The sequence below is a fragment of the Motacilla alba genome, chromosome 1, assembly GCF_015832195.1.
Source record: "Motacilla alba alba isolate MOTALB_02 chromosome 1, Motacilla_alba_V1.0_pri, whole genome shotgun sequence".
Taxonomy (NCBI): domain Eukaryota; kingdom Metazoa; phylum Chordata; class Aves; order Passeriformes; family Motacillidae; genus Motacilla; species Motacilla alba.
In genome coordinates this window covers 47,003,958-47,029,845 of record NC_052016.1, presented here as the reverse complement: position 1 = coordinate 47,029,845, position 25,888 = coordinate 47,003,958, and the positions used below count along the sequence as shown (strand labels likewise).

The following is a 25,888-nucleotide window of genomic DNA, read 5'->3' as shown; positions in this document are numbered from 1 at the left end:
AAAATCTACTGTGAAGACCAAAAGCCTTTCTATTTCACGTTGAACAAAAAAAGAGCTTTGTTATTTTACTGAACATAAGAACATTTGGGAGATCACAGTTTCCTTTTGAAATTATATGTGTGTGTGTATATATATATATATATATTTATTTATATTTTAAAAAATCATGAGACAAGGGCCAAGCACTGAGGCACTTTAGTACTGATTGAAGACTTTCTGTAAAATTTTGCAGGATGTCTTTTGTTTGAAGAACTCAAGGCACTTTCCAGGAAGGTGATCTTTAAGACTCTATCTGGTGGGGATGCACCACACTCAGTGAAGTCCATAAAGTAAGGCAGAGAGGGGTGGCATCACCAAGATGCTTGCACTAGTAGAAATGCAAGTGATCATGTTCTTAGCAAGGATTAGCAAGAGATGTGGTGGGACAGAGGCTTCTGTGGGTGCCAAGGACCCAGCCTTCACCTGTACATGTTATGTGTGGTTTGCTTTGGATCAAGTCCTTGCTGTTCATGCAACTTCTTGGTCCTGTGCCATGCACTCTGAGATGACCCTGCTTGAGCAGGGAGGTTGGACCAGATGACCCACAGGGATCCCCTCCAACCTGACCTGTCCTGTGATGCTGTGAAATCTTGTGCAATGGTATGGGCTAAACCATGGTCTTCCATTCTGGGAAGGCAGAGCAGGACTGAGGGGGCTTCCAACCAGCCTGTTTCCTGCACCGGGCTCCCCACTGCCTTCCAGGGAAGAGCTCCCACATCTCATACCCACACTGACACTGCCCATCATCCTCAATTCTTGCAGTTACACCTAATTGCAATATACCCACCTGTATTCTTGGTAGTTATACCTAAAATTGCAGTGGTCATTGACAGACAGCTTTCAGGAGAAGCGAAGCTTAGAGTCAGTTTTGGCAACCGTGTAGCATTGAGCAGAACATTGAAAGATGGGATTGGAAATATCTTGATAATAAACTTTCTCATGAGATTTTTAGCAACCTTTGTGTCTTGTCCCAGCTGGAAATGCTATGAGAACATTTTTTCTTGGGTATTTTGTCACTCTCAATTTCAGATAGCAAGTGGGAAGACATTTTTCCTAACATCAGAGAGGTTGAAAAAACGGTCTGGTAAACTGAATCCTTGAACAAAAGGGAAATTGAGGAGCTTTGGTTCTATTTAGACTCTTTCCCTCAGTACTCCACAGAAAGAAATCTGACAGTTGCAGAAATAAGTGGTGAAAAAAAGCTGCCCAGACTTTTGGGACATCTAACTATTCTCCTTGCTGGTTCAGTTATTGTACACTTGTAGTACACTGTCTTTTATTTTGTCAGTCTATTTTTAGGCAACCCAAGTAATAAGTCTTCCCCTTCTTCCTGAAGACACAACAATTAAGTCAGTAGATCTCAGAGTTAAGAATTTTTTTCCCTGATATCCAAATTATTTATTTTTCTTTTTTTCTTTAGCACTTGGCCTCATGAACAAGTTATCCCAGCTGAGCTCAGCTCTGGTGATAGCTTTGTTCTCCCTTGTAGCACTCAAAAATTTTAGCCTGCTCTAACCTATTTCAGGGCAGTTGAGTGAAAATGAGCTTTTGAGCTAAAAGTGCACAGGTAAAGAGTTACCATGGCTCTGCTTACACACAGTAACTTGTCAAGTTGATGTATGCATTACATGTGTTCAAGTTTTTAAATCCATTCCTGATGTTCCCTGGTTTAACTGGTTGGCCCAGTTCTCTTCAACATCTTCATTAACAACTTGATGTAGAACTCCAGGGAACACTTAAGTTTGCTGGCAATACTAAATTGAGAGGAACTGTTGACTCCCTTGAGGGCAGAGAGACCCTGCAGAGAGGACGTCAAAAAATCAGAGGCCTGGGGAATCACTAATCATACTGCGTTGGACAAGGGCAAGTGCTGGAGTCTGCACTTGGGACAGGCAATCCTAGTTGTGTGCACGGACTGAGGAGTGAGATCCTGGAAACCAGTGCCACAGAAAGAGACTTGGGGGTCCTGGTTGATGGTAAGTTGAACATGAGCTAGCAGTGCCCTGGCAGCCAGGAGGGCCAAGCATGTCCTGGGGGCATCAGGCACAGCATGGCCAGCTGGGCAAGGGAGGGGATTGTCCTGCTCTGCTCTGCTCTGCTCTGCTCTGGGGCAGCCTCCCCGCGAGTGCTGGGGCAGTTCTGGGTGCCACAATAGAAAAAAGACATTAAGCTCTTAGACAGCATCCAAAGAAGGCCACAAGGAAGGGCCTTGAGGGAAAGCCGTATGAGGAGTGGCTGAGGTCACTTGTTCTGTTCAACCTGGAGGAGAACTGAGGGGAGACCTCACTGTAGTTACAACTTCCTTGTGAGGGGAAGAGAAGCAGGCACTGATCTCTGCTCTCTGGTGACCAGTGACAGAGCTCGAGGAAAGAGCATGAAGCTGAGCCAGGAGAGGTTTAGGTTGGATAGCAGAAAAAGTTTTTTCACTCAGAGGGTGGTCAGGCACTGGAAAATGCTCCCCAGAGAAGAGGCCACAGCACCAGCCTGACAGAGTTCAAGGAGCGTTTGGACAATGCTCTCAGGCACATGGTGTGATTCTTGGGGATGGTTTTCTGCAGGCCTCCTGCAAGACTTGATAATCCTGTTTGGTCCCTTGTTCATCATCATTATCTGTGATATGATTAAAACACCTCTGTAAATAACAACTCTGTTCCCAAGGACTTTATATTAGCTGGGCACTTTACTTCAGTGCTCAGGCAGGCTATGTACAGTTAACTCTTAATCTTTTCTCATACCTTGGTCCTTCTGTCTTCCTCATCTCATTTGCAGCCGTCTTCTGAATTCCCTGCGGTTCCCCTGCTCCTCTGGCTCTGGGGAGCACAGCACATTACTTCACATGCTCACATCACAGCCCTTTCTGAGCACATCATGAGCAACAGTTTAGTTTTACGTGTGAGCACAACTTTGTTCACAACTTTAGGTATGTTCGCAACCTGAACAGTGCACTTTCCATACACCTCATACCAGTTCTTCTATGGGCAGCTGATAATTTCTAGACCAATATATTGCGTATTGTTCTCCTAAGGTTTCGTCTTATCCTTTTAACAACTGTCCTTTTCAGAAAGATACACATCTAGAGCTCTGTTGTTGTGTCTCAGTTATCTACAGATCACATATGATCAATGAAAAGCTCTTCTCTTTGCCCTGCCTGCTCTGCAAGCCTAACCTGGGATCTCACAATGAAACTAGGATCTTTCTTTGGTTATACATGATTCTCAGGAATCCTGTTTCAGCCTGAGCCTGAGCTCTATTATCAATACAATTAGGGTGAATTTGAGCTGCCGTGTAAAGTTTTCAAAAGGGCTTACATGACCTTAGAGGCTGGGGCTTATTTTCAAAACTGACTTGGTGCACTCAGAAGCCTAAGTGAATTAGTTCTCTATTAAATTGGTCCTCTCTTACAATTTAAATGCTTTTGAAAAGGGAATTTAGAGTTCCTTTGGCATTTCAGGCATTTCTGACAAGATTCCTAATGTTATTTAGGTGCAAGTGTATCAGACCTCAGCTAGCACAGAAAAACTGGGAAGTACCAAGTTTATTTTCAAACTAAAATTTGAGTTTAGGGCTGCAATGGCCAGAAAATGTACGCTGGAAACTAAGACAATTCAATCCTGAAAGTAGTGAGAATAAACATAAAACCCTCCAGTCCTGGCTTAAATGTAGTCACAGACTAAGCAACTAGACACACTGTGGTGGCTGCTGTAAATCCCCATTCAGGGACACTCAGTTCAGCTGAAGGAAGTGACAGGACACAGCAACAAATAAGACACTCCATTATATTAGAGAACATTTTATTTGAGGCTCTGGCTTTTTTACTCTGTACTTGCCCTCGCTGTAATGGGCTACTTCTATTTGCATTTCTTAATGTTTTATAATGTTTTATAAATATTTCTGGTAAATATGAAACATTTAAGATAAGCACATATTTAAAAAATATGCAAAAAATACACCATAGACACAAAAGACCAATATTGCTTATGGTTGCACCAATTTACTCCTGTTTGTCTGAGTTTTGCCTGCGAGTATTATTAAATGTCCTGAAATTGAGGTCAAGAGAATTTTCTGCTCAAAAGTTTTATACTATGTCAACTAAATGGACTATGTCCCTCAATCAAAATGCAATTTTTAAATAATTTCCCATTTCTCTGTCTTGCTCACTGTAGTTCTTCATTGCCTATATTCTTTTGTCAGACAATGTTGCTCACAAATAGCTACTGAAATGCTGATGGATGAAAGGTGCATTAGAAACAACCTTTAGCCCAAGTGGGCAAATTAATCTCCCACAGAACAGTACTAATTCCATCGGAATTAGAACAGAGTTCATCAGTGCTTCTGATGCCTACATATAGCTGTCATGGAATGAGATTCACATCTGAACTCGAAGTGCACACTATCCTACACTCTTAAAGAAAAGAAACAAGTCTGTTAGTGATCCAGTCTTACACTGGAGAAAGATATAAAAAGCTACTTCCCTTTAAGCAGATTTATCTTTTCATTTAGTTTCAAGGTTTTTATTGCACCCTCAGCTCTGCATCAATTCACACCAATGGAGAGAAAGTAGCAGAGATACTGAAGAAAAAGCACTGCCATACTTTTGTAGGCAAACAATCAGTTTGCTAAATTTATGGTTCAAGATGAGAAATTTATTTTCCGATTTCTTCCTCTGTGTGCTTAAACTTGCTTCTGATCTTACAGGATGTTCATCTTGGCATGGTTAGATGGCTCCTAAAGGCCAGTGTGACTGCAGGAGCAGAAGCAGGCTGTCTTATGGCAGTGGATCACTGCAGTCTGAGGAAGGGCTTGATGGGGTCTTTTAGGTGGGATGGGATGGCATAAGGAATAAACCAGGCAGGATCTTGGCTCTAGGTCTTTAGTGTTTATGTATTTTTGTTCCATGAGACTGGACGGCATTGGGATGCCAGCCCCTTGGTTGTGATGCAGAGATCATTTGATTTTTTATCTATGTGCATACTTCACAGTGGTTCTCGGTGTGTTTTTGTAATTAGGCATATTTAACTGTGCCTTTTTTTACTGCTGGAGGAAGAATCTCATTTGTCAGCAGTTTTAAGCTTTGCCAAATAAAGGCTTATTGGCAAACTGCGTTGAGCGCTCTGATAATAACCCAACTTTAGAAAACACACACCCTGCTGTGTTGTATTCAAGCCATGGTGCTGTTGAAATTAAAAGGGGAGACAATGCCTGCTTTCAAAAACTGGAGGTTCTTTGTATTCTAATAAAAGCCTAAATTAATGTTTTAAAAGGTTATTGCTATTTTTTACCAGCTAGCTGGCACTGTGTATAAATCTTATTTAGGCAAGGTCCTACATTATTTCACTGTTTTTAACACGTCAGCCAGTATCATACTGCCATGGATAATCAGTTCCTGAAATTCATTAGTCCAACCAGTTAAATCCCTTTTGTTTAGCTTTAATAGCAGGGTATTTCTGTGTATTCAGGAATCTAATATATGATGTACATTCTGACAACACCAGCAGGGGACCACAAATATTTCTTACATAATCTAAAGGACATATGTTTGGCTTATGGCAAAAATAACCTCATCATTCCTGTGTTTTAGGTTGAGGTGTCCATGTGAGGTCCTTTTATAAGAGCAAAGTAATAGGAACTATGTATAATTTAATCTTGTTGGCTTTTAATACATTTCCTTCAGCTTTTAAAGAGTGCTCTAGGAAATGGAAAAACACACAGTCAGCTATGAAATTCTATGACACTGATGCAGCCAGGCTATAAAATTTTCTTTGCATCTTAATTGCATTTTATATAGCAGTATAACCTTGTGTAATTCTTAACTCTATAAATCCTAGCCCTGCATCCCGCTCTGGCAGCTCAGCGAGAGCGGCAGAGGAATGTTTCCCACAGTTCATTGTTCACTTCGGTTTGTGTGGGCAGCGCACAAACGTCAGGGACTAAGCAGGAAACTTGCACTGAACTTTGCAAGCTGCTTTTTTGCAGACAAAGGATTCTCCTCATCCCTGTGGGTGAACCTGATCTCACACAATGAGATCCGTATCTGAGCTCTTTCCAAAACCAGCCGTGATTTGACAGCCAGGTGAACGACAGAGCCTGTTTTCTGTAGCTGGTTTACTTAAAGGTTTGGAGGGCAGTTTAGAGGAGAAGAGAAGGTAGTTTTATTGGTGTATAACTGTGAGAACAAAGCAGGGCAGAAGAGAAGCTAAATACCTATCAGGTGAGAGATCAAGCCAAAGCCAGAATAGTCTTTCAGGCACCACCAGCCATGTGAAACACTGACATAATGCAAGTGTGCCCGCAGTGATGCTGGAAACAGCAACACAGCAGATGCACTTACCAGTATTTTCTGCCCTCTGATCGTCCTCTTCCAGTACGAGCTGCATCCACAGCCTGTGCCACGCTCACAGCCTTGCACTCACTTCCCCACTGTAAAACAGAGGCTGAAAAAAGAACACCCCTATGCAGAGACAGAAGACTGTGGTTTAAAAGTGAGGAAAACAGTGGGAGGATCACAAAGATATGATGGATGTGATCTGTTCAACTCTGTAGCATATTTCTAATAATAGAAGGTTTTTAGAATGGATAGACAGAGGCATAACAAGATCCAGTGGCTGAAAATTGAAGCTGGATAAATTTAGATGAGAAATAATGCTCTGTCTACACTGCAGATTACAGGGCAGTGTTGAGATAAATGAACATTAAGTGAGCTAATTCAGAGAGCAAAAGCCATCCAACAGCAGTGGCAGGGAGATTCCAGATTGATATTGCTCAAGGGAATAAAAGAGCCTGCTCAGAGGTCTGTGCTACTGCAGCCCAGCCATTCCCAGCTATCCAGTGAGCATTTAGCCTCACCAAGTACCCCAGATCTTGGCCCGTGATCTGCACTGGAGGCGTAGCCCACGCCACAGAATCACAGAATGGTTTGGGTTGGAAAGGACTTTAAAGATCACCTAGTTCCAATCCCCCTGTCATGGTGGGGGGACACCTTCCCCTAGTCCAGGTTGCTCAGAGCTCCATCCAACCTGGCCTTGTCAAGAGCAAGCGTAACAAATATTGCAACATCTCATCAAGGAATGCTGAAATTAGTGAGTGGCAAGCTTTGCATGTAAAATGTAGACAGATTTTACATGAAGAGCCCTTTCTGGTTTTGGGAATTCTGCATGGTTGCATAGAATGGATGTTGTTGAGCACCTGTTGAGAAGGTACTCAACAGTTGGAGGTCAAGCTATTTGCATAGTTGAAAATTTCTACTACACCAGCTGAAAATTGGAATTTCCATGTCATGGTGATTTTTTTATATTTTGTAATTTAGTTTCATTTTACTTTGGAAGATTTTTTTGGTTTCCTGTACTGCTGAAATTCTGTAATTATTTTTTCTTTGGAAATACTTTCCGCAAAATATATTGCTTTTAATTAACCATTTCTGCAATGGAGAATCCTTTCTGACTGAAAAATTTCAAACTCCCCACCGCACTTGAGTTGAAACTCATGGGTTAATCTCCATGAAGTTCCACAGGACCACCGTCTGCAGTAGGGACTTTTACAGCCTCTTTTAGAGAACAAAAATAAAGAGGAACTGACTTTAGCCCAAAGGGATTAATTGGTACCCTTATTTCATTAGGTTATTTAAAGCAAAGATCTCATTAAACTTTCACTGGAATAACATTAGAAGAAGTCTGTAAGCTGCAGCTGTTGGGAAGAATTGAGAGGTCAGCAAATTACCAGTTGATAACAAAAAATAGCATTACAGTCTGAGAGAGGGAGAATAAAGGCGCAGAGTGGAGACTTGGGACCTTTTAATACTCTGGTTTAAATTTGTTGCCTATGTAGATGCTGATGTGCTGCTTGCTCCATGAAAAGTCTGTTGAGCTAAGAAAGCTCAGCAGAAGCTGAGGAGACCTCACAAGCCTGGAGTGTCACAATAAGACAAAGTTGTTCATGTGGTTCTTCACTGAGGTTGTTTGGCTCTCTCTGGCCTAATTAGCTGCTGTGTTGGGGATGATTTATGTTCTCTTAGTTCACCCTGTTGAAACCCCTCCACATGCACCAGGCAGCACTAATGGAAGAGTCTTGGCACCCCCAAAGTGACCGTGGGCACGTTGGGGTGACACCAGGACAGCATGGTAGAGTGGGGAAGAGAGCAGCATTAAACCTCAGCTCCAGATGCCTTGCATCACTTACAGCCTCTGTTTCTGAAGCTGGAGTTTTGTATTTATTTTGTATTAGACATATGGGAATTCAATTAGAAAGCCTTTCCATTGTGTTAGCTTGAAAAAGGGGTGAGTGATGGTTACTGCCTGGTTGGGTTTGGTTAATTTTGGCCCACTTTCTGTGCTGTTTGGACCTGTGCAAAGCAGTGCTTGAACCGAGGGGGCCAGGCCCCATACAAACAGCTATCTGAAGTCACTGTGGCCATGAGATGACAGGTCCACAGAACAGCTCCTCTGCAGTCAAGGGAATGCACAGTGTGTGCTGAAGCCATTGGACACCTTGGCCACGCCATGTTGCCTGCAGTCAGGATGCCTGAGTTCCCTTCTCTGCCCTGTGACCTCATGCCTCCCCTTTCCTGTGTCGTCCCTTCCCTCCTTGTCCTTCTCTGTAGTGGTTTGGGCTATGCTGATTATCTCAGAGGGTCAACAAAGCCTGGGCCCACCTGCCCAGGACCAAGGCACCCACATGGATCCGCATGTGCATCCATGGCTGGTCTCTTCCCTATAACACTGTTCCCAGAGAGCTTGCACAAATGCAACCAGGAACAGTCTGCATTTGTGAGGATTTGGGGAAAAGAAGGGTTTAAAATGCTGTCCAGTTGCAGCATCATTTGCCAGCTCTACTTGCAGTAAGCAATGGGAAGTAGCTTACAATCAAGCAAACTATTTGCTAGAAAAATCAGATTTGAAGCCCTAAGAAGTGGAGTTGAATTGATTGTTCTTCCTTTGTGGGACAGGAATGCTAATGGCATCAGATGCCACTAAATGGACTTAGTGCTCAAATGCTGCAGCCAAGGAGGGCTCTGCTTCTTTTCCTTCCCCTGCCTGTCCCTCCACCACTCCTCTTCTGCTGGCACTGAGTGTTCTGCCCCCACGAGCAAGCCTGTTCAGAAAGCTAGATCAGCAGAAAACTAGCCCTACAGAAAGGAGCCGAGAGCCCTCAGCTGGCTCAGATCTCCAACCCAGCTCATCTGAGGCCAGAAAAATGCCAGTGCACAAGGAAAAGTGGGAGGAGAGGAGCAGGGACCATTTTCAGTAGTGGTTATTGTTTAAATCAGACTAGTTTCCCTACAGAGCCACAACCTAAGATTTGAAAATGTCAGAATGGGTACCCTGCCTCCCTTAAGTCTCCCAGACTGTCTGTCTCTTCCTGCTCCAGGAGTTCAGACATTCTACATGCTCCTCTGCAAGCCCCTTGCCTGCAAGCCTCTGCAGCTGCCGGCACATCAGCAGATCTAGTCTAGAAGAATTCTTGGCTGTGGGAATATCCCTATTTCTCCTTGATTTTTTGTATACTTACATTGCATTGCAAATGCTGATTGTGTTTTACTCTGGGGATTATAAATCCTAACAAAGTACACTGAAATCATTGAGCTATTTCAGTTAGCAGTTCCTGGCCAAAAGAATTTTGGTTGGTTTTTTTTTTTCTGTAAGTGAGGATACAATCAGTGCTTGAAATTTGGCAACTGCTGAAGACCTGTGTAGTATCACTGAAAAAGGAATAAACTAGTTATCAAGACAGGGAAATTTGACTTATATCATCAAACACCTCTTCCGTGGCCTGTACCTATTGAGAATTTAGGCTCTTAAGTAGTACAACTTCAGTAATTGTGCTCTTCTGGTTGCCAGTGGTAACAGTCCATGTGCACACACTCCCAGTTCCTGAGAGATACATGGAAATGTGACTTAGCATAACCCACTGCCACTGAAGCATAAGTTAGTTTACGGTGACTTGAGTTATACCCTTGTTTGTGAGGGACTGTGAGCATGTACACACATGCAAACATGCATGTGCAGAGTGACCATGACTGAGCCAACACATGCCAACATGTCACGCTGCAAGAGTGTGATATGAACTCATATGGATATGTTCTACTGGAGGAGAACCAGTATATCCTTGCTGGGTCTGAGAAAACGGAAGTAACTGCTCCTGAATTGAATTTTGGTGTCTCATGCCGTTTCTATTATGGAAGAGATGGGTGAGTGCTGGCTTCGTTAGTCCTGTGTGCTGCTGCATGAGGTACCACAGATAGGTATAAAGCCCTGCAGCCACACAGGCAGAATCAGAATGGTCTGTAAAGGATGGAAGCTGTATTGAGACAGATCCATCTCCAGGCTGAGTGTGATGCGTATGTACATATATATTGATCTTTATGAATCTACCATTGAACTTGTATTGACAGAGGGTCAAATTCTTAGTTGATTTATAATGAAGTGTGATTCCATTAATTTCAGCTACTCCCTGGCATATCTGCATTTCTCTCACAGTTGTTAATGTTTTGGTCCTTTAGGAATAGACTTGCTTACTCTATTGGTATTGAAAAACAATCCTTGTCCTTGATGTTAGCGCTGTTTCACCTAGAAGCAGTGAGATTTCCTGGCTAGTATACAGTGTGTTCCCAGAAATGCATGTGCACAGTGAATATGTGTGTTTAAGGCTCACACAGCTCTCTCAAAAAACTTCTACCAGTGAATCTCAGATGATCAATACTTGCCTCTCTTCTAGGTTTTCACATTATGCAGAGTGGTAGTAAGAGATATTTTTAGCATGTTTGAATAAATAGAGCTTGTTTCTGTTTTCATGGTTTGGTTTTTATCTCAGAAGACATGTGTGTGAGACTTGGGATTGTCCGGCTGATAAGTGAGTATTCCTTTCTCCAGAGTTCCTCCTAGTTTGCTCCTCCAGTGCTTGCACAGCCGGAGTTTTCATCTGGTCGAGGCACGTGCGCAGACTTCAGTTTCCACCTAGGCAGTGAATTGGCCGTTCTTTAAGGCCACGTGTGTGCCGCGGCACTGGTGACCTCCCAGGGCTGCTCACTCCTGCTCCCTCATGCGCCACACAACGGGGTGGCAGGGGACTCTGCCCACTGTGGGGAAGACAGCCAAAGGGCAGCTCTGACATTTCCCTCTGCTTCTTGTTTCCTTGATGAAGAAAGCGGAACATTCATGAGTCAGTTCCTTAGTGTTGCCAACCTCTGTCACTCATAAATCGTTAATTGAGCATGCAAAATCATGCCATTTGGGGCTTTTAGGGCTGTTGTGTTTTTTAACTCTGTATCTTTTGCCTCCTAGGTTGCAGGAGCTTAGCGTGTCTTCTTTTAAAACCTTCTTTTTAGTTCCCAGTTTAAGCAGGTAGCAGTTCCATGTTCAGCAGCAGTCTCAGTCAAACTGCATCTTCAAATATAAGGCAACAAATTGGGGTAGGCTGGACTATGAAGTTTCCTCAGCTACTGTTTGATCTCTTGACTATATTTCAGCTCCCAAATCTGACCTTTGAAATGTTTGGGTTTATAAGAAACCAATAAACATTATAGAAAGACATCCTGAGCAGAGTTTATGTGGTCTCTTGTATATTACAGTAAGCCAGAATTTCAAATACACCAGAAAACGCTATTCACTGTGGTCTGAAGTAGCATTAGAATTGCCGTTTTGCCATTCTGCTACTATGAATCATTAGGCTCCAGCAATGTAATGCCCATTAGATCATCCAGTTCAGTTCCCAATCCCTGTCAGATTGTTCAGTACAAATATTTTCCTCATAGATCTTGCATTCAGTTTACTACACTGTGGACTTTCCACTGCTTCCCTTGGAAAAAAAAAGTGGATCAAGAATACTAGGAAACATCAAATCACATTGAATATGTCACCCAGATTGTAAACAAACAAAGCTAAAAATAATTTCAGGACCATGTACAGTGGAAACCTTCCACTTCCAAAAAAACTACCAAAAAGCTACTCTGAGGAAGCCCTTTCAATCTTTGCATAGTTGTAGGTTTTCCTTCATCAGTTATTTTTGTTTAAAGTATAAGATAAGAAAGAATATGCTAGAAGCTCTGAACAGTGGTTTCTCTTGGAGAGACAGAAAATGAAGCAGACTTGTGGTTCTGGTGCTTGTTTATGTGTCACCTCCCTTAATGGTAAATAATTATAAGCAGAATCAAATGATAGATATCTGCTGTGCTGAATTCCACTGTTCTGATTTAGTTACACTAAGCATGGAGGTTTTGAGTCTGATTTTTAGAACTCTCAGGCGCCAAATGGCATGCTTCACATTAGCCTGCAGTTCTGTACCTAATTTGCATTCAGTTATGCAAATTAAACATTTGACTTGAGTAATCACACACAAATCAGCATGTCTGATCATTTGCACACAAGCTTACTCACTTCATTTGCTCAAATAAAATATATACTCAAACTAAGTAGACAGTTTAGTCTGTAACTGTTTTAGTAACCAGCTTCAGAATTTCTGAGGCTGATAATGTTGTTTCTTAATAGGGCAGCTGCAAGCAGTTAATAGTATAGGCATCTTTTAATAAAACTTCCCTTGTGCAATTTTATATGCCTTTTGAATCCTTTAGTGATGCACATAGGGTTGCCTGAATACATGGAAAGTCAAATGCATGGAAGTCTGTTAAAGCTGACCTTCAGTTGTATTTTTGTCTGTTGGTATGCTAAAAGCAAGTAGAAGAAAATAACCCTGAGGACTAGTTAGGACATAACCTGGTTTGGGCAGCTTAAGCAAGAAGTGCATATCTATACATATGCTAGTTAGAAATGTGCAAATTTAGCCTTTTCCTGCAGTGAAAAAAAGCAAAAAATAAAATTACTTCTGTACCCAAATATTCATTCTGTCAGTAGCATTCCACTGTTCCAGGAAGTTGCAATAATATGAATTGCTATCTGATGAAAGAATATCAGCTTTTGGAAAAAAATGTGAAATTACTTAGCAAATGAAGCAGAAAGTGGGGGTTCAAAATATTTCAAATACATTCAGTTCTTGAGGGAGAAGTGGCTGTTGGTACAGGCACATAAAACTGTCTGATACACTAATGCTCAACAAATCTATGAAAAATGCATTTGATAAGCAAGGTCTTTTGAAATTAAGACGGTTTTATTATTTCTTTGTATACAAAATTGGAATACAACCAGTTCTTGTAAATTAGATAAATAAGCAGTTTAGGAATTAATCATAAGAAAAGATTCAAAGAAAATATTATTTCTGTGAGACTGCTGTAGGACTCCCTGCAGGGTGGTGCAGTACCAAAGCTGCCTGCTGCATGGTGAACTCTGAAGGCTGTTTGCTATGCCTTCTATTGCATTTGGAGCTGACCAGGTAGGTGAGGAAGGCCAGGACACATGAACTGAAGAGAACTCTGTTGTGAATTACAGAAAGCTGAACTCTCTCTGAAATCATAATGGTGCTGAGATCTCTGCTTTTGTGTGTGCACTAGGATTCTTTGGGGCATATTCATTGAGCCTTTGGTACCCAAGGAAATGCCTTCTCCAAAGCTTCAGCTCTTAGGCATCATCACAAGTCAGATGTCACTTTAGTTAACCCATCTGCATCCCTGTTTGTCAGATACATTAAGTCCATGGTGGTCAAGGTGACCTGATTCCTGCCAAAGTCACTCATGGTCAGGAGAGGAGCTGCTGGTGCCTATGTAAGGCATCTTTACTTAAAAATGGACTCTTGCCCAAAAGGTCCAAGGTGGTCACGGTAGGGACAGACAGTCCAAGAAACAGTGCTGTCTCCCCACCATCCACTCATGCCCTGCCACACACTGCACAGACAGCTGCAGGGAGTATCTGGAAGACCTCAAGTGATTTAAAAAAAAAAATTGTATAAAGTAAAGCTGTAAAGCAGTTTTGGTTGGCCAAGTCATGCAGGGCTTGAGCATGTCTTGACTTTGGGGAAGGCTGGGAAGCTGCCTGGCCAGAGGCAGGCCTTGTGACCTCAGACTAAACAGCCCCTTTACAAACAATGGGGGGTGAGAGATAAGTCTTGCTTTGTTTTGGTCTCCATATTAATTGTGATTAAAAATAGATCCCTCAGCAGTGGTAGAGAGCAAAACAAGTGTGGCATTGTTAGCTTTATCGGGAGAAACAGGGAGCATGAAGGATGAAAACATGAGGCAAGAAGAGAGACCAAGGACTGTGTCAGTCTGGACCACCCTCTCCCCCACCTCAATCTACCTGTTCATTTTTAGTGCAGAACAATAATTCATTTTTCTCCATGCTTTGTGCTTAAAGGAAAGTTTTAACCTGTCAGTATTTAGTGCCTGGAGATGACAATCCTGTTCTTAGTTCATCCATTCCCTGCCTCCAGTTCAGGATTGCACAACTACAACTAAGTAATTTGGTGTTCTCAAGACTTTAGCACCAGAAGTAAAATCTCAACCCCACTGGGATTTCCAATAACAATATATCCATCAGTTTCAACAGATTTCACCCAAGGGAAATAACATTCCAGCTTATTCTGAAAGTCTTGGCTGAGTTGATCTCTAGAAGGTGAAGACTGCAACACCATAGACTCAGCCTCAGAACTGTGTAGGGGGATGCTTCTGCCAGATCAGTGCTTACATTTTCTAGTGGTTTGCTGTGTGGATGAATTTGGGATAATGATGAGAGAGGAGTTTGGATGCTTCATTTGAAACACTATGGGACAGAAATACCCAGAAACAGATCCCATCAGTGTTCATTAGTGTTTGTTTTATTACACCAGCAGCCAATGACACCCACCACATGAAAGCTCAATTTTCATGGCTGTTATATGAACATAACTATAACAAATGACATTTGCAGACCAGAAGACATGAGATCTTAAAAAACTTTTTGTATTCCTTCCCAATGTATTTCTTAAGTGCTCACCCCCAAACAAAGAGCAGCTTGAGATGAACAGAGGGAGTGAAAAAAAAAAAAAAAAAGCACAGTTTTTCATTTCATTACATAAACAACTCAGATTTCAAGTCTGGACTGGCTGAGATCAAAAGTTTGTCTGATTCTATATGTGATCACTCCTAGTGGTCATTATTATGAGCAAATAAGCAAACACTAGCCTTCTCCACAATGTTGTCCCAGCCTCCAACCATCTGGGGCTAAGCATCAATAAATGGAGTATTTGCATTCAATAACTTGAATTATTGAATTATTTTATCCAGCTGCTTTCTGAACCCATTTAAACTTACAGCATGAATGACATCCTTCTAAAAATAGTTCTGTAGTTGTGTCTCACATCGGGACCTGCTTGTCTGCTTTTACCTTGCCATATGCTCATTTCACATGATGGCCTCCAACTCCTGAACTGGAAGATTCATTGATTTCTGTTCATATTTCTCTCTCAAATTTTCCTTTCCTGGTGAGCAAAAATCTTAGTCTATTTAACTTGTTCCTGTATGAACGGTGGTTTTTGGTTGTTTGTTTGTTGGGTTTTTTTTTCCTTTGGGAGTTCTTTTTGCCCTTCTCTGTATATTTTTCTTTCTAGTATGTTTTTGGTTTGTTGTTTTTTTTCTGTGATGGGGGTGGTTTTAGACACTGCCAGCATGATGTGTCTTTGCTTTGCACTCTGTTCCTTTGCTGGCATTCAGCTTGCTGTCTGAGCACTTGCATTTCTGAGCACTGAGATGGTGATATAGCACAGGCTATTCTGACCTTGGGATCTCATTCCCAAGGACTGAGTTTAGGTCCCATCACTGTAGGTAGTGTAAGGACTGTTTTGTATGTGCTGGATTTTATATTTGTCTGTATTGACTTTCATCTGCTCTTCTATCACCTAGATGCTGGTAATCTTCTTTTCTTGTGAGTTTTCACCTATAATTTGCTCTTACCCTTCTGTTCTGCCTTTTAAGCAATGTGAAGAGCTTCCCTCTTACCCACAACAGTCTAATTTCTTTAAGCATCTCTAGCAAGTGATCTTGTTGAGTGCCTTTGGGCACAAGCTTTCCAGTTAAGCTATGTCAAATGGATACCTCTTGTTCACATGCTTGCTATCTACTTCAAAATCCTTAATGGAGTTGTGAAGTACAATTTTCCTTTGCAAAAGCTGAGCTGGACCTCTCCAGTATATCCTACTTATCCCAGTGTCACCTAAAGCTATTCTTTAAATTTTTATATATATATATATGTTTTGCCTGGTATATGCATTTTCCCTTGAACCTTTTTTAAAATGATGCCATATTTGCCAGTTTCCAGGGTTCTGATGCCAAGATCATTTTCAGCCAACAGCTGCACATTATAGTTAGCAGTTCAGCTAAACAAAGATGGAAGCAGAAAAAATAGTGATTTTTAAAAATTTATTTTTAGTTTCCTGGAAAAGAGTTTAGTTTTGCAAGTTTCTGAATGACCTGGCATTTTAGTTTGCTGCTAATGTCAACCCGTAACATTTAGTGATTATCTGCTAGTTTATCTTTTCACTATTTGACAAATATTGTGATAAAGGACACTCGGCCAGTCAGAGAGTAGAGAAGCTGACCTGTGCTGCAAGCACTGGGAAACCAAAAATGAAATGACAGAGACAAAAAACTAACAGTAATCTGGAAACAAAGCGAAATAAAACTCACGTACAATAGAAAACTTGAAAAGGGGCAAAATAAAGCAGTCAATTTTATTTTGAGTTGTTCTCAATATTTTTCCATTTCAAAGGGGTTGCTGTTCTCAGTGAAAGCCCAACTTTGCTGTAAATGTTTCTACCACTGTTAGAACTGAGCTTGGAGGAAAGCAGCTTGTTCAGCAGTATCTGTTACTCATCAGGGATGTTGTATATTTAAACTGACGTAGGACTGTGCTACAGAGGCTGGAAACATTAAATAACGTGCAAGTTTGTGTTTCCTTGTGAACATAATTGCCTGACCTCTACAGCAGATGCAATTTGCCAAGATTTTCTTAACAAAGGCAGTGACCTTAGTTTACTACATAGTATGAATGTGTTCAAGCTTTGGCACTGGTGTATACCACATTCCCTTTCTTTCCTTTGCAGTTTTCCCTATTGTTCAACTCACTCTATTTACTTGAGGCCCAAAAGAACCAGCACAAACTACCTGCTCCACCACACGTATTGATTAGGCTGATATTGAATTACAGTTCCTTATTTTAAGAAGTTTTGTCAATGTGCAGTCCTGCGGAGCGTTGTTTATGAAATAAGGCTGTTACAAGGTCAGAGGACTAGCAACCCCGTGGGATGGTAAATGGCATTGCAAACTATATACTGTTAATTATTTAACATGTCTTCAGATGAGTGATTTGAACTGAACTGTCTCATCTTTCACAGCTAAATACTGAAGATGACTCAAAAGCTTTTATGGCCTAAATCATCCAGGGTAATTTACCTCTGAAAATTGAGATGGTAAAGAAACAGAAAAAAAAAAAAAAGCTGGTTTTTTTACAGATCTGAATTATTGTCCCTTTGCATTCCTTCTTTTTACCAAACACAACACACTCAGCTCCTTCTCTGTGTCCTATAACATCCCCACCAGGCAAAAGACATTAGATGCCAGCTGGGTCACTTTGTACCTGTGCCAGCCTCTGGTGAACAAGAATGTGTGGGTTCAACCAGCACCTCCCTTTTCTACTGGATGTTCTCTTCCCAGCCACTGATTTTCATGAAAACTGTAAGAGTTTTGCTTTGTTGAGACTCCTGCCAGTCTGTCAAATCTGGCTGGAATGCACTCAGTGTTGGCAGGGAGAGGAGGAAAATGCAAAGACCCTCAGTAACCGAAATTCCAATAGCATGGTGCTCTTTTATGTTTATTGTCTCTGGAAATTAAGTGTCCTCTGTGTCAATCACCCGGCCAAGAACATGATATTTGAATATAACCTTCTATTTAAAAGTAGATTGTAATATGGGTGCATCCTGCAAAACTTCACTAGTGACAAGCTGCTTCACATATAAACTGCCCCTTAAAGCTCCACAATAGAGAAAAAAAAAACATCCTTCTCCTTTGCTTAATGTTCTCTTTATTCTTTAGTTCACCAGCATCTTGCTGATGAAGGACGGATCAAGTTCTGTCCTCCATTATTCTTCAGACTAAATCATACACTGTCGACCTTCCCTCCTCATGTTCTGAGATGGGTCATTCCCTCCTTTTTTTATGTCCTTAATATTGTTCCTTTTCCTTCCATATCCAACTTTGCCATCATCTCCTCTTTTCTCTCTGCTCTTCTATCCCTGTCATGTTTCCTTCTCATCCTTATCTCCTTGCCTCATAATTTACTCTTTTATTCTCTGTCCCCTGATCCTCTTTGCTATCTTCTACTTGAATTGCACTATGCCTGCATGAACTCATGCCTTCTAAAATGAATTTCATCCATTTTGGTCAGAAAGGGGAGTTGAGGCCAGCAGGACTGCTTGAGTGGGCACCATATTAACTCAGGCTCAAGTTTTCCAGTGGAGTTTAAACAGCTGCTCAGCTTTGACACTTAATCCCCATTAATTTTGAGTAGGATTAAGGGGTCTAAATCCCTCTGAGCCTCTGGTCCCAGGTCAGCAACATTATCCATCCCACATTGCAGCACCTTAGCAAGACCCTCACAAAACTTCTGCTGTAAATGACAGAAGTGGTCAATATACGTGGCCACTTTTTGCTGTGCTTACACCATCTCGCCTGCTTCCTAATTAAATTGCAGTTGTGCTGATTGGTGGGGATGTGCTTGGGCCTGAAACCACAATAAAAAGCTGCTGGGGGAAAAAAGCTGAGAGGGGAAAAGGTCAGAGAAATATGGAAACCTGGGCACTGTGGGGATGTAAGACTGCCAGTTTGTGGATTGCCTGATTTCATCAGGTTCTCAGAAGAATTCTGTCACTATGCACATTCTTCTCCCTTTTGCTCTCTCCAGCACTACAACAAGGAGAACTGAAGGAAACTGTGAGTAGGAAGGCAGATTTTCCAGTTCCCTTTGTAGGAATGACCCACTTAACAGATACAATCAGGGTATTTGCTCTTTTTTGCTGGTTCCAGTAAGAGATGTTCAAAAGCAAAATGCCCATTCATTGGGATGCCCAGTGTCCAAATTGGCTTGCACAAAGGAGCTAATCTTGTCCTCAGCAATCCTATTTGTTCAGGTGCAAAACAAGTGTCTGCAGTAGCTACCAATCTAAATACAGATACTGGGGCCTAAAAAAAAAGAAAAAAAAAAGAAAAGAAAAAAAAAGAAAAGGAAAAAAAAAGAAAATGAAAGAGAAAGAAAGAAAGAAAGGAGACCATTTCAGACAAGCCATAGTGAACTCAAGCAAATTTCAAGTAAATTAATTGTGGAACAACACAATGAATGATTTTGGCATCCTAAAATGGAACATATTCCCTATAAAATGGGCACACTGTGCAGCTCTCTAACATTTCCAAATGAAACAATAGGACCACTAGAATGGAAAGTCTGCAGGAACAGCAGACAAGGAAAGGAAGTTTAGGTTGAACAAAGGTTTTGTTCATTTTTACAGCCCCTAGAGGAGAGTAGTGCTGTACAGAAGCTGTTAATGATGGGCTGGATTGGATGGCTGAAACCAGTGCCAAGATCTAAATGTGTTTTTACTCCAAACTCCTCCCCAGCTGTCCAGATACCCTGCAGAATTTCCAGCTGGTGTGAACCCCATGGGCTTCTGGATCAGCACAAAAAGAAAGGGTGGGGGGGGCAATCCTATCCATGGTTTGCACGTCACCTTCTTGCTTGATAAATGCAATTCACTTGCATGAAATAGCAAACCATTAAGCTTTGTCTGACAAACTTGCGAGTTGACCTAAAGTCTTGGGTTGTAGGAAGGAACTGTGCTGTGCTGAGGGCTTGCTCAGGTAACTATGGCAACTCTGCTTCTCCGTTAGGCTTTGAAAGAATTGTCCTTAAGTGAAAACAGCTCCAACCTACCATCGCTGTTTAATAAATAATCTGCCAGTGGAGGAGGATTCAGGTTCGGAGAAGCTGTGCTTCCTTTCAACTAGGCTGGAAAATAGAAAAGTAAAATTCAGCAAAGCCTTTTTCAGAATTTCCATGACATGACTTTGTTCCCCGGGCATGTAAACAAATCTCTCATGCACTCCCAGGGCTTGTCAGAGAGGTGCAGGCTTTGGGACCTGCTCCTCACAGCAGGTAAATGCAGAATTAGAGCTCATGAACTGCTTTTGCTCGTAATCTCCCTGCTGTACTTGAAGTAATTTCTAAGCTATATGTCATCATTTTAGATCTACATGAGCAAAATGAGATTTTTTTTTTTTTTTATTAGGCAGTGAGGGAAAGAAAAGGAGAGAAACCTTTTGAAATTTTTCATTCAAGACCATCAGGGGGAGATTCAACCTGTGTAGTTCTGTGATATATCAAAGTGCATGGGGGTCAGAAAATAACACTGCACAGTTCCTGAGTGGGAATGATGTTTACAGGCTTTTCTTTTACAAGTTTGGATTCTGCCAGGGACATTACATGAGAACTTACAATTTGTTCTTTATAACTAAGAGCCCTTTTGAATAGTAGCCAGGCAGTCTAGGCCAGGTTCTTCTTTTAGGCTCTGATGCAGCAAGGATGGGCCTTAGGGCCTCTTATAGTTTTTCTGTTGGCTTCAGTCAGGGCTGGGTCACTTGGGCATCTCAGAGGCATTAAGGTGGGACACCTTGGTCAGCAGCAGACTCCGCTTCTCCTGCCTCTTCCTGCAGCAGAGGGAAGGAGAAATGGCCAAAGCAGCACAGCTTTGCCCTGCTGCTCAGGCACGTCCATGTATTTTGAAGCCTGAGATGTCTCTGTTCCAGCACACATTTTGTACTTGGCTGTATGACCTCTTCTTCATGAGATGGGGTGGGCAGCACGATGTATTCAGAAGTGTTGTCAGATAAATTGGTGAAAGCTTCTGGGGCCAGCTGAGCGAGTTCCACAGAGAGGGTCTTACAGGCCTTACCTGACAGGATCTAAGGTACCTTTCAGATCTAAGCATTTTAAAACCTGTCCAGTCTCCTGACCAGCTAGGAGAGCTCTCACCCCACCTGGTGACCTCCCTTCCCTTTGTCCATGGGCATGCTCTCTGCAAGGAAGGCAAAGGCACTGAGGGCCACAGTGTGCCCTTTCCTCCCTCCCTGCCCTCTCACTGTGTGAATCCCATCCAAGTTTGCCTGCCAATATCTACTGGTCTCTGCCAGCATAAACAGTGGCAGAGGGCCACAGGGGCTGCAATTCCACTTATGAGCAGAGGAACAATAAGAGATCAGTTTGGTCCAGAAAACATATGGAAGTGGACAAAGTGGAGGCATGACAAAAGCAAAGAGAGGATCTACAAAAATGGTACCTGTATGACCTCTCCAAAATACTGCAGAACCATGGTAAGGTAACCTCTGTCTTCCCCAGCTCCACAGCCTGGTGGGAAGACAGCAGTTCAGACCCTTTGAATGTGGTCCCACAAGGATGCAGGGTCCAGTGTCATCAAGGAGGGGTACGTGCCTCAGCTTTGTCCATTGGGTGTCAAGATAATGAAGCCATTAGCAGCACCAGGCAGGAACAGGACCTGGTCACCACCCCAGGACAAGTCAGGGGAAATGCCATGGACAATGCCAGGATGAGTGGGATGACTGAGGAAATGAAAGGAAATGTGTTCCCTGCTGAAACCTCCAAATTTGGAAGATGCCTTCCGCCCTGTCACATTGCTGTTTTCCCGGGATTTGTTGGTTCCTGAGCTGAAGATTAAGACTTGTAGGCTCATAGACACTCTCTGGTTATTGTCTGTGAGACCAAGACATGAAGTCATTAAAAATAACTCCTCTTGCCACTACCCAAATAACTCAGTAGGGTTGAGTGACTGTAACCCAATTTGACCTTTTGTCATTCCAAGTACTGCTATTGTGAGGCTGTAGTTTCATGATTTGTGGGGAGCAAATTCCCCTCCAAACAAAGGCAAAAACCAGAGCCAGGGTGTTGTGCACATCTCTGGGAGAGGAGAGTGGAGTGGCCATGCCCAAGTTCTCTCTGAGCTGAGGCAGACCCAAAATCACCACATTTCTGGGGAGGGCCTGTCACAGGGTATGGCTGAGAACCTTCCATACTCCTCTGGAGTGAAGGCTTATCACTGCATTCTATCAAGATTTGCACAAAGTGTGCCTTTGTAGGTGAGATAAAGTTTCCACTCCTGACTGAAAAAAGGAGGGGGAGGAAAGGGAGAGAGGCTCAGAGCCTAAGAATCCTAACACTTAGATGTCTTAATTAAAAGTAAACTTTTCCTTTAGGGTGGCTGTGGTTAGAGCAGCAGGCAGAGAGACCTGACAGCACAGGCTAAATAGAGAGAAAAAAAGACTCTTTCTTTTTTTCTTATTTTTTCTTTTTCTCCCAAACATTCACTTTGGCCTCAGTCTGAAATGGCTTTGAAACTGCAGACACCTTCATGTAAATGTTCTTAATAAAGGAAAAAAAGTCCACTGCAGGACATTTGTAATCCTTCTGATTTAGATGTTTTAATAATGTGCGAGTTTATCTTGGAGGATGGTGGCTGACCTGGAATTAATGTCTCTGCCAATGTAAGGCTAAAATCTCAGACAGGAGACTTAAATGTAATAATGTAATATGTGTCTGTATGTGTGTATGTGTATATATATGCACACACGCATATATAGACATATATATGCATGTGCTATATAAACACATCTTTAAGTAATCATAAACGCCCTTTAGAAATTATTTCAGCACAAATTAAGGTATAGACAGCATTTGATTGGCTCAGTCACTACAGAGCGGTGCCTCATGATATATTCATTTCCTATTCTGGTGTGGTTAATTAGGTATTTCAATTTAATTACTGCAGTCAATAGCACTTTCAGCTGAGTGTCTTAAGTGTTCATTTAATTTACTGTCAATTTAATAAGGCAGTGGTTGTATGTAAAGCTGTTAACCATCTGGATGGGCTGCAAAGCCCATCTTTTCTCTTGGGTAGCTGGAGCCTGATCCAAGACACACTGATGTCTACAGCAGTCTTTCTGTTAAATTCAGAAGCTCAAAACCTAGGCCCCTTGGGGAGCAAGGAGGTGGGCAAATGCCTCTGGCTGTGGGTTTCCTGGCTGGCCTGTGTGAGGGAGGGTTTTTAAGGTGCCATTTCTCTTCTGTAGGCAATTTCATATAGCAGTAAAGGTAGGAAGAGCAACCCATGACTCAGGGTTTGATAATTGTGAGCTATGAGACTGAGCCTTAGAGTTTTAAGCAAAATTTCAAGTGGTTTCTCACAGCCTGGGTAAGGAGGTGATGAGTTGGGTCACACCTAGGAAAATTTAAAATAAACACACCAATTTGACAAACATGGTGCAACTGAATGATCTATTTTACCCCTGTCACAAGGGCTGGCAGAGCTGATCATCCTCTCTCCACCTCCTATGAGTGAGTCACTAGCTCATGCTGTGGGTCAGGAAATATGCAGTTTTGCAGATTTTCAGATCACCAACATTCTGGGAGAAAAAAGAACCAACCCCTACATACAAGCATTGCCTCTCATGATTTCAGGGCCTCTCTGAAATAGGAACATGATTTGTTTAGGCAAAAGATGATATAGCATAAGGCTGTGATTATGGGGTCTGGATTTTATGGCCCGGAGACCTGGCCATCCTGTCTTCCTGCACAGCTCTACTTAAAAATTCGGCCCTGGTGAAATTGTAAATACCACAGTAGCAGAGATACACTGGTGCCTAATGATGCTGGCAGGTACCTGAGGGACTTTCCAGGAACACCTGGGTCAGGAGCAGCCAGACATTACATGTACAATATTCCCTCCACACAGACCTCATAAATTAGATGAGAAGAGGAAAGAAGAAGGGGTTCTAGGCAGAGGATAAGTAGCCAGATTCCACATCTCTGCCATGGGACAAGCAGAGGGAGGGTGTTTTGGCGTATCCTAGAGGAGGCCATGGTGACCCCATTGGTTGCCTCTCCCTCGAGCCAATGAGAGAGGCAAATGACTGGGTTTAGCCAGCAACCCTCGCTCACACAGTGCCAGTTTTATGATGTTGCCCTGGCCCAGAGCCATAGCTGGCTGGCTGGCAAGCTGCACGTGACACAGGAGCCCCAGATTCTTCAGGGCTGTGGGCTCCCATGCTCCCCAGGCTTCTAGCCAGCCTGGGTTTAAAAACAAGCAGCAGGAAGGTCGGCAGGAACGGGACTCCAGCACATGAAATCCAGTGAAGAGAAATTCTTCTGCTGCAGAAAGTAGGCAAAAGGCAACTTGAGATGAATAGGCTGCCTGACAGCTGGCAGACACACAGCCTGTCTGCCATAGATGGTAATATAGGCACTGCAACTATTACAGCATCTAAAGGCAAAAAAAGCAATAAAAAGCTTTAACCTCTGCTAACTAGGAAAACTAGCAGTGGTTTCAGATGCTGAGGGTGGAGAGGAGCCTTTGTGATGCTTGTGACAGGCAAATGGTCTAGAAAGCTCTACTGAACTGTGTTTGGGATTGAGGGCCAGAGCGCCTGGGTTCGTGCTCTATTTGTACTAGTTACACAGCCAGTCTTAAAAATTGTATTACTGCTGTTATTATAATGATATTGCTATCACTACTGTTATTTTCTTTACACATCAGTGGAGCCTGGACAGCCAGTCTTAATTTCTTACGTGAATGCAAACGGCATTTAGATTTTTGTGGAGATCAGACACCAGACACATTCCTACATTCTTGTCCAATGTTCAATATTTTTCCATGAGTCAAACAGAACAAGAATGGGCATATTGTGTAAATGCAAAACTCTGCCTTTTTAAACTGACACGATGAATTTCAGCCCTGCCTCTTTGTCTCTCTCCTCTGAGCAGGGGCTTTTCAGCCTGCCAGATTTTGTTACTTCCTATCCTTGAAAATAGAGGGAGGGAAAAGTCAGTCCTTGTTAATTCATTGTCCCAGTTACCTAGCAGTGCTGTCTCCTTAAGGACTGCTGCACTCTTTTTTTTTTTTTTTTTTGCCTTTTTTTTTTTTCTGCCTTTTCTGAGATACTGAAGAGCTATGGCTTTCCTGCCAGCTCCATTGTATTCCCTCAGTAAAAGCCTGCAACACTAGAGGCACTTTAAAAAGGAGTGAGGAATCTGTTGCAATAGGCATCCAACAAAATTTCCTGCTGCAATCCGCGCTTCCAGTAAATGCTGGTTCGTAATCCAGATTTCAGGCTTCAGGGCTGGTTCTTAATAGAACACTGATACAGGTCAGTGTAGCTGCATCTGTTTACAGCAACAGAAGATTTGGCTCACTGTTGTATTGGGCTTCAGTACAGATTCACAAACAAGGCCATATATGCAGACAAATTTCAGCACTGAGGGGGTCCCTCAAATTTGAATTTTGCTTGGGGAATGCACCTCTCTATTTCACAGTGTGTGCAAAATGCACCTGATGGATGACTTAAAGACTGAATTCAGCTGTGCCTGCCAGAGCAAGAGCTGCCCTGGAGGCTGCTCTGATTTGGTCCATATCCCAAGAAAGACTACACAGCCTTCCCAAAGGCTTCTCCCAAGTACAGACCACCATAGACAGAAGAGTGCATGAGAACAAAGACTTTATTTCTAGACAGAAATAACTTTGATTCTTTTTCAGATATTTTAATAGACTATAAAATGCTTATTTCCACACCATAAATGAGAATAAATATGTATCTACCAAAGCCAGCCTAGTCTAAGTAATGTGCAAGGAAAGTTTCACTGAAGTGCTTTGACAACCCTGACTTTTTGGTTGCTCTTTCTGACAGTGGATAGTTGGCGTGTGCCCTCTGAGCACATTTGACCCAGAGCTTCCTAGCTAAGGATTATGAAGGAAAGAAAAGCATACAAAGGGCAAAAGGAACTAATTACCTCCAAGATTTATATGGCCATTTGTCCACTAGGAACCAGTCTGCTGCCTCCAGAGTTTCAAATATAGTAGCTTGCTGTACAGCTTTTCATCTGTAATG

The 25,888-nt window shown here is 42.3% G+C and overlaps 1 protein-coding gene across 1 annotated transcript in view; it reads left to right on the top strand.

Moving 5' to 3' along the window:
* MAML2 (mastermind like transcriptional coactivator 2) overlaps positions 1-25,888 on the top strand; it is a 209,303-nt gene that overhangs the window by 107,454 nt on the left and 75,961 nt on the right.